At 42.7% G+C, this 10,178-nt stretch overlaps 1 pseudogene; it reads right to left on the reverse strand.

The window, feature by feature from the left end:
* Nucleotides 1–7,596: 7,596 nt before the first annotated feature.
* LOC108536974 (calponin-2 pseudogene) lies at nt 7,597–8,418 on the reverse strand (annotated as a pseudogene).
* Nucleotides 8,419–10,178: the final 1,760 nt, after the last annotated feature.

Raw genomic sequence — 10,178 nt, forward strand, 5'->3', positions numbered from 1 at the left:
CACAGGGGATGCGATGGCTTGGCTTGGGCTCAGAGGCCTAACAAAACTTTTATAAAACAAGATCCTAGGATAAAATAAGGCATAAAAGGCCTTTTATACACATATATATCTTGGATATTAGCTTTTAACTAAACTGACTCTTAATCACTACATGCTTTAAAAAATCCTTTTAAATCTCATTACCAGATTTTAACTGGGACAAACGTGATATTTCAAAAGTAACAGAAATACCAAACAAGAAAGGACTTGATTTAGGAGGCCAACCCAGGCTGTCATGGTGAAAAAAGGGCAGAATCTTAGCTAGTGAACTACAGCCATTGCTCTTTCAGTTTGGCTTGGCTACCAAAGATGACCTTGTTATGCAAATAAAGCACCTTAGATAGTAAAAATCTTTTTTTCTTTTCTTTTCAGCTGTAGGAATTCAGTCAATTCAGAGGGCTTGTTCCCCATAATTTGCAATTTTCCTTTGGATTTGACCAAGTCGGGTAGAGTTGGTCAAACCCAATGGAAAAAAGACTGAAATAACAACAAAACAGAAAACAAACAAATCAGCAAAAAATAGTTAAACAAAGCAAACAAATGGTCACACAATTTATATAATTACCGAGCACTCTAACTGTAAGCAGAAATTAAGACCAGCTGGCTGTTAATCCTAACTTTTAGTCATTAAGGAGAATTTCCAAGGCGAAATCCGAACTCAACTACTTACCTAGAAATGGGGTCCAAGTTGAAGATTGCTCTCTACCATCCCAGAAGGAGGAAAAATCTTAAACTGGACTTCCCTATTGGAAGCAAGCTGAAATTGCAGAAGGAAGTTACCTGCCTTCCACTGTCATGGAAGCAGGAAAACTTGCTTTCCTTGTTGGAAGCAAATAAAACTGTAGAAAAGGAGTTGTATAGCAAAATAAACTTTATATCTCGACCAAATTTTGGGAGATGAAGGATTCTCTGGAAGGGGAGCTCCTGGTCCCCAGCAAAGTATCCTGTTGGTTTTGTTAGAGTAGGTAGCTAAGCAGACATAAGCAGGGCAGGAGAGCCCCCACCCCGCCACCCCAGGAATGTTAGACAACCATCAGGTGATGGTCAGGCAATTGTTAAACTGTCGCTTTAAAATAATATTTGGTCACAGCTGGCACCAGGGAAAGGCAGTCTCCCAATGGATAGGAACACCTGCAACTGGTGATCAGTAGCTTCCCAATAAGATCTCAGGAGTTGGGTAAGCAGGCTCAAGCAAGTGCAATAAAAGGCAAAATTGTAGAGTTTAACTGGTAGATGACCTTCCTCTAGGAACACTCGACTAGTAATGGAAAAATGCCTCAAGTGAGCATGTGTATAACTTCAGTAAACACACTGTGCACACGACCCCTTCCAAGTGCTGGCAGGTCACTGCCCATGCGGACAGCCTGCCCCACCCCGTCCGCAAAAAAAAAATAATAATAAAGGGAGAAGAAACGAAACCTTACAACCATACGAATGTATAAAAACCTGAAGTCAAGGATGGGATGGGGCACTTGGATCTCTTAAGTCACCTGCTTGGCCCTCTTCCAAGTATACTTCCTTTCACTCCTGCTCTAAAACTTTTTAATAAACATTCACTCCTGCCCCAGTACTTGCCTCAGTCTCTCACTCTGCCTTATGCCCCTCGGCCAAATTCTTTCCTCTGAGGAGGCAAGAATCAAATTTGCTGCAGACCCATCAGATTTGCCGCTGCTAACAGTCTGAGCAATAAAGCTAGCCCAGGTTGGTACCAAGCACTCATAGATTTATCAAAGGCCAGGGCTACCTCCACTGACAATCCCATCCATTAGTCACCAATTTGTAAACGAGAAGGTATCTCAGACAAGTCTCTATCAGCTTAGAAGTTTATGCTGCCAAGGTTAAACACACACCCAAGAGACAGGTCTGTGCCTTTCTCCAAAGATAATTTTGAGGGTTTCACTATTTAAAGGGGAAAAGCAGGCTGGAGGGGAAAGAGGGATGACATTGTCACATTGCTGAATGCACACGTTTCAAGAGTAAAAGAAGCAAGTAGAAAAGTAGTCAATTATGTATGCATCACTCATTCAGTAAATCGGCACTTACTTAAGACAAGATGAACCTACAGTAACTACCTGTGGGGATAGTTAAACTTTTATCTGTAGCTATCTGCTGAGGAACAAAAGGAAAGGCATCTTCTTGCATGACTCACCTTTCAGCTTAATTTTTTTCTTTTGGCATAGTCAGTTGGGGTCCCATGTTTTTATTTTCCTTTCACAGTATATGATTTATCGATTTGGATATTTCTTGCTTCTGTATAATATACGATACTTAAATGTATTCAACTGTAACATAGCTAGAAGAAGAGTGCACAAGTCATAAGATACAACTCAAAAAAAGTATCAGAAAGTGATCATGTATACCCTGCACCTATGATGAAAAACAGAAGCTTAACTATCACCCCAGGAGCACCATTTATTTTAACTTCTAATTTTTAATTTTTTTAGGCTAGTCACGTGAAACAGTTGGAGTGAAGAAGGAGCAAAGAAGTCTGTAACTACTTATGACCAATTAGTTGTAAACACCACTGCACTTGTGTCAGAGGTGTGTGAATCAGAGCAATTCTATCTTAAATAGAAGCTGGGTAAAATGAGGCTGAAACCTACTAGGCTGCATTCACAGATGGTTAAGCCATTCTAAGTTACATGATGAGATAGGAGGTCAGCACAAAATACAGATCATAAAGACCTTGCTGATAAAACAGGTTGCAGTAAAGGAGCCAGCCAAAACCCACCAAAACCAAAATGGTGACAACAGTGACCTCTGGTCGTCCTCACTGCTACACTCCCACCAGCGTCATGACAGTTTACAAATGCAGGGCAACATCAGGAAGTTACCCTATACGGTATAAAATCGGGAGGTATGAATAATCCACCCCTTGTTTAGCATATCATCAAGAAATAACCATAAAAATGGGCAACCAGCAGCCCTCGGGGCTGCTCTGTCTATGGAATAGCCATTCTTTTATTTCTTTACTTTCTTAATAAACTTGCTTTCACTTTGCACTACGGACTCCCTAAATTCTTTCTTGTGCAAGACCCAAGAACACTATCTTGGGGTCTGGATCAGGACCCCTTTTCTGTAACACTTGGACCAGCCAAAGCACCATTTAGTTTTGTTTCCTACCACTGACCCAGTTTCTTCCTCAAAGATGACCACTGCCATGACTCCTAACATCACAAATAAGTTTTGTCTATTTTTGAACTTAAATATAACTGGAAATAAGCAGTATAACTTTTTAAACTAAACTTTTTATTTTTAGGTAATTGTAGATTCACATGCAGCTGTAAGAAATAATACAGAAAGCTTCCTTGTACCCTTTACTCAATTTTCCTCAATAGAAACATCTTGCGGAACTATGGTATATATCACAACCAGGACATTGACACTGAAAAGGTAAAGATACAGAACAGCTGCATCATCACCACAATAATTCCTATTGTTGCCTTCCACTTCTTATGCCACCTCCCACCCCATCCTGAACCCCTGACAATCACCATTTCTATAGCCTTGCCATTTCAAGAATGTTATACAAATGGAATCATACAATATGAAAAATTTTGTAATTTGCATTGTTTTCACTCAGCAGAATTTTTTGGAGATTCATCAAGTTTGTTGCATCCATCAATAATTCCTTCTTTTTTATTGCTAAGTAATGTTCCATGGTATGCATGTTCCACAGTTTAACTATCTACCTATTAAACTACATTGGATCATTTGTAGTCTTTGGCTCTTATGAATAAAGCTTCTATGCATACATGTATCATTGGTAACTTCATGTGTCAGCAGTGATTTCCATGTTTCAAGAGTAGAACACATCTCTCTTGGCAGGGTTTTCATGGATGGTTCAAAAAATAAACATATTGAATAACAATAAGTCTGGCCAGGTACGGTGGCTCACACCTATAATCCCAGCACTTTGGGAGGTCGAGGCTGATGGATCACTTGAGGTCAGGAGTTCAAGACCAGCCTGGCCAAGACAGTCAAACCCCCTCCCTACTAAAAATACAAAAAATTAGCTGGGCGTGGTGGCACATACCTACAATCCCAGTTTCTCAGGAGGCTGAGGCTGGGGAATAGCTTGAACCCAAGAGGTTCAGTGAGTTGCAGTGAGCCAAGATTGCACCACTGCACTCCAGCCTGGGCGACAGGGCAAGACTCTGTCTCAAATAATAATAATAATAATAATAACAACAACAACAATAATAGTAATAATAATTTGTGTATTTAAGAACATCCCCCAATCTCCCGTACCTTGCCTAAAGCCCCAAAACCTAACTTGCAGACTCTTTTTCCTTTTGTTGAATCCACGTAGGAATTCAAACGTAGATGCCCCCTGGGATTATTCCCTCTAAGCCCTATCTGGCTCTCAACTTCTGCCCAAGGCCTGGGCCACTGATCTCTCCTTTTCCTTCCCACACAGCACCAGTCTACCCCATGAAGGAAGTACTTGAGCTGACGCCCCTCTTGAGGTTTAGTTGCAAGCCTAGCCCCAATGGTGGCCTTCAGTTTTACTCCCTGTGAACCCACAAAATTCCAAATCCTCTCCTCACTCCCTTAACCCACAGAGGGAAGCCCTGGCTTTGGTCTTTGGACCTGGCCCTCTCCATCCTCCAGCTCTTGGGAGGACCACTCCTTGGCTAGTTTATCCTTTTCCCTGAGCCTTGAGCCCTGATACTATATCAAGCCTAGGGCCTGAGTATTGGTCTCCATGGCTAAGTCTTCTGGATGCCTCCCACTTGCTCTCATGCCTTGGCTCTCCTCAAGACACTGGGAATGTTTTTGAAGATATTGATGGGGGCAGGAGAGAAAAGAGATAAATAAGGCAAGCAAATAAGGAGGCAATGAGTGCACAAGGGCCCTTAGAGGCCATCCATTTGAACTCCTCACTGGACAAAATTTGAACTCCTCACTGGACAAATGAGGCAACTGAGGCCAAATGTGGGATCCAGCTTTTACACAATTTTTTATTGTGCTCTTTTCAATCTTGAGAACTTTTCAACAGTATTAAATATTTGTCATAAACATAGCTTTTAATGGCTACAAAGTATTTCATTCTATCATTGTACCATAATTTCTATCATCATTCCCACAATATTGGTTTGCTTTTCATTATCATAAACAATGTTAAAATTGACATAATCAATAAATATAAATGTATGACAATGTCTGATTATTTTTCTAGATTAGAGTCCAATGTGTGGAATTACTGTGTCAGTGAATATGAATGTTTTTATGGCTAATGATATATATTGCCAATTTACTTTCTGGAAAGTTTGTGCAAACTTATATTCCTATTGACATAGCATGAGAGTGTTTATCTCAACATGTTTTTGTCAATACATAAATTTTTAAAAGTATTGGCTACTGATAATCATGAAAAATGGTAACACTTATTTTTATTTGCATTTTTGATTACAAATAGTGTTGAGCATTGTTATATGTTTATGAGCCATTTAAATGTATTTTTCTATAAATTGTCTCTTATGTTCTTTGACCATATTGAAATTGAAATTCCAGTGTTTTGCAGTCAAGAAGGATGAACTTGAAGATTAAGCATGATAAGGTCAAAGGACAGAATTAACATAGAGCCATGACCTGGGAGGCAAAAGTACCAAGATCCAGTTTCAGATCAGCTACTTACTCACTGGGTTATTTAGGTAAAACCATTCTATGCCTTGGTCCTCAGTTTCCCAAATGAGCAAGTTGAGCTATATGAACTCTCAGTTAATGTAAGAGAAGGTCTTGAAAAGTTTACCTTTACTGAAATGAAAATGGTAGTATTTCCCACCAGGTGGCTGTAAGAACTATTGCTTTTAACACATCTTGCTCTTTCCAGAGAAAAATGCTAAAGAAGTACAGATCACCCTGCTTTTGCTAGAGAAGATACTTTTCTAAGTTAGGGGTGACGCTGCTTCCCTACCTGCCAACTGGTGGCATTTCTTCCCTGAGAGGTTCGAAGAGTGGGTTTATGACTTCTATCAAGGTGGAAGAGGAACATTAAAGAGGTAAATTGAGTGTATCTTTACACCCCTCTATAAGATACCTGCACCTAGTATCAAGAGAGAACCATTTACAAATGTATTCAAAGGAAATCAAGGGTATTTGTTTCCAAATATCTTTCAGGAATGGGCTTTCCATAAGGCTCTCAGTTTGAAAATGAAGCAGAAACAGTATAATGTGAGGTTGCCTTGAAGTGCTTTCTTTTCTATTTGGCAACTATCTCTTTCTTTTTCTTTTAGAGATAGAGTCTTGTTCTGTCACCCAGGCTGGAGTGCAATGGCATAATCACAGCTCACAGCAGCTTTGAATTCCTGGACTCAAATGATCCTCCTGTCACAGCCTCCTGAGTAGCTGAGACAACAGGCATGTACTACCCTGCCTGGCTATTATTTTTATTTATTTTTTGTTGAGATGTGATCTCACTATGTTGCCCAGGCTGATCTCTAACTCTGGAGCTCAAGTAATCCTTCTACCTCAGCCTTCCAAAGTGTTAGCATTACAGGCATGAGCCACCATGCCTAGCCTCTACTTGGCAACTATTTCATCGCTGCATGCATAGGTTTCCATTATAATCCCTCTTGTTAAAAATACTAATCTTCAGAGACAAAAAAGGCAAGAAGCAAGGACAGTAGAATAGAAGGAGTAGCCACTGTTTTATTTCTGTCTTCCTGACAGCAGAGGTCTTTATTGTATTTGGTCCATAGTCAGTGTTTCACATTACTTCATGGTGTAGATTCCCCAAGTGAAGGTCCCTGTGCAGTACTTGGAGGGGCATGTGGTAGGGGAGATGAGCAGTACAGCTGGTCAGGCTTGGAAGGGGAAAAGAGAGCTGGGGCTCCTTAAAACCTATTGAGGGCCACAGTAAGGGATTGAGCATGGGGAGGGGGCTTAGCCCCAACAACTCAGAACTCCATTGTATTGTATGGGCTTCAGTTTCCCTACCAGGCCCCTGGACAGGGTCACAATTGTTGGTTGGAAATCCAGTCACTCACGAGCCTAAAATATTTTAGGACTACGGCCTGGCCCTCTCACAGAGGACCCATTTCTCCCCCATTTCCTGGAAAAAAAAATTTCTTTCATGAAAACTTCCTGAAACTTCTGTGGGTACAGAAACCCACAAATTGATCAGCTAACAAAAGGGAAGGGGAGAGGAAACCAGAAACATTTTAGGGCCTGTTTCCCTTCCTACCCAGGTGTCTTCTCCCCCACACAGCTTGGCCCACAGCCTGGATGTCCCTGCCAGGGACTGCGACCCCACAATCATCTGGATATGGTCTTGACCCCTTTCCCCCACCCTGGTGGCTTAGTCCTATAAAGGAGCCAAGGCAGGAGGGAAAAACACTTGCTGCCTAATCCCATGCAGCTGCCCACAGACCCTCAGTTAGCAGCACTGAACAGGTTAAAAAAACACATGAAAACACAGAAAATCCTAAAAACCCAGATAGAGCAATGATGTGGGGAGACAGTGTGGTTGGGAGCCTTAGTAGCTCGCCTCCTTCTGCTAGGAGGGGGGATACTTGGGGACCTCCCTTGGGCCTGGGAAGTAGCCACTGGGCCTCACAGGCAGTACTTGGGATCATATATCTGTTGACCCAGGCCAAAGACCTGGCTGCTCTGGTTGGCACCCTGTGTGTAGCCCATCTGCAGGGACATGGAGTTGTCTCAATTGTCGGTTCCCAGCTTGTTGTCATAGATGTGCCTCCAGGTCCCAGGAGCTGTCATGCCCACCTGGCTGGCACACTTGTTTGTACCCATCTGGAGACTAATGGTCAGTTGATCCATGGGGGGCAGATATGGTTCTTGGGGTCAAAGAGATGCCCCTTCATGCTGTAAGCTGTCATGCTGGACTGGCTGGCACATTTATTTGTGCCTGTTTGGAGCCCAATGATGTACTGGTCAGCCTTCATGGTGGTATCGTACAAGTTCTGCTCCTGCTTCTCTGAGTGTTTGATGCTAATGTCCACCCCATTCTGTAGCCCCTTTGTCTTGGTCTTCCCCACCAGGCCTAGAAGAGACACCTGCACATGTGTCATGTTCACACTCTCAAATAGGTCATTGGCCTTAAACAGGTCCACAGGGTTCATGCCATAGCTAACCATGGTCTTGAGGAAGTTGGAGAGGTTTTCCAGCTGGTGCCAGTTCTGCATAGAGTGGTTGATTTTGGAGACTGAGCCTGTTGGAGCTTGTTCATGAGTGTGCATGAAATAATCCCTTCCTTCAGATCCTTCTGGAAGTTAGGGCCAATAGAGAAGCCCATGAGTCCCTTGATCCAACTGGGGAGCTCAGCCTCCTTCTGAGGGATGTATTTCAACAGAAGCTCATTACTGACCTTGGCCAAGAGCTGTACAAGGGACCCTTGTTGAATTGTGTGGAGCTCATGGCTGGCAGGAGTGATTGGCAGGATGGGATGGGACAGCCAGGTAGGCGTGGGGCTGGGATGCTCTGGGCTCTGCCACTGTTTAATTTGTACCATTCTCTTAGCTGAAGCCTTGTTTGGGTTACAAAACATTAATGGTCTCACACAAAAATCAAAACTGCAGAATGTGCCCAAACGTATTTTCTTAGAGTAGGCCAGATTTTTGTTCAATTGGTCAAGCTCTTGTGGTAGAAGGAGCCCCATATTATAGCAATACCCACTGTGAAACATTAGCAGAGATACTGACAAAACAGTTTCAAGGAAGAGTGTTAACATGTGCTATAATTTGGCTATTTGACCCTCCAAGTATCATGTTGAAATTTGATCCCCTATGATGGAGGTGGAGCCTAATGGGAGGTGTTTGTGTCATGGAAGGTGGATCCCCTATCAATATCTTAGTACTGTCCTCCAGGTATTGAGTGAGTTCTTACTCTGCTAGTCCCAGCAAGAACTGGATGTTAAAAACAGCCTGGCACCTCCTCCTTTTCTTTTCGTTTCTTTTCTTTTCTTTTTTTTTTTTTTTTTTGAGACAGAGTCTTGCTCTGTCACCCAGGCTAGAGTGCAGTGGCACGATCTTGGCTGACTGCAACCTCTGCCTCCCAGGTTCAAGCCATTCTCCTGCCTCAGCCTCCCAAGTAGGTGGGATTATAGGCGCCCACCACCATGCCTGGCTAATTTTTGTATTTTGTAGATATGGGATTTCACCATGTTGGACAGGCTGGTCTCGAACTCTTGAACTCAAATGGTTCACCTGCCTCAGCCTCCCAAAGTGCTGGGATCACAGGCATGAGCCACCATGCCCTTATTCTCTTCTTGCTTCCTCTCTCACCATGTGGTCTGCACACACTGGCTCCCTTTCTCCTCCCATCATGAGTGGAAGAATTCTGAGGCCCTCACCAGACACAGATGTTGGCACCATGCTTCTTGTGTAGCCTGCAGAACTGTGAGCCAAATAAACCTCTTTTCTTTATAAATTACTCAGCCCGGGGTATTCCTTTATAGCAAGACAAACGGACAAGGACAACATGCTACTCCTTTTGAGGGAGGCCATGAAGCATAAGCAATGTTTTTTCTGTCTTCTTGGAATAGAACTAGATGTCAATTCAAGTCCAATTTCTTCTTGGATATACATTTATGTATCTCTGATGATTTGTGGTATTTTAATGCCTGTTTAATGAGCATCTAGAATGCAAACAGTCATGAATTTGATTAAAAAGACACAGTACCTGCCTTCTAGAAGCTTATAGCTCAGATCTTTACTGGATCCTTAACACCCTGGCCTGAACTACTCCTCCCAAGTGGGGTGAGGTGCCTTTTTCTGGACTTACCTAGCTCCTGGACATGTATATGCCACATTATTGTCATTGTCATGTTATATATCTCTACACTGAACTTTTTTTTTTTTGAGATGGGGTCTTGCTCTGTTGCCCAGGCTGGAGTGCAGTGGCATGATCTTGACTCACTGCAACCTCCGCCTCCCGGGTTCAAGTGATTCTCCTGCATCAGCCTCCTGAGTAGCACGCCACCATGCCCGACTAATTTTTGTATTTTTAGTAGAGACGAGGTTTCACCATGTTGGCCAGGCTGGTCTCAAAACTCCTGACCTCAAGTGATTTGCCCACCTTGGCCTCCCAAAATGCTGGAATTACAGGCATGAGCCACTGCATCCAGCCTCTATGCTGAACTTTCTAAAGGCAGAAATTGTACCTTGTTTACTCTCAGA

The sequence above is a fragment of the Rhinopithecus bieti genome, unplaced genomic scaffold, assembly GCF_001698545.2.
Source record: "Rhinopithecus bieti isolate Rb0 unplaced genomic scaffold, ASM169854v2 scaffold_14838, whole genome shotgun sequence".
Lineage (NCBI taxonomy): Eukaryota > Metazoa > Chordata > Mammalia > Primates > Cercopithecidae > Rhinopithecus > Rhinopithecus bieti.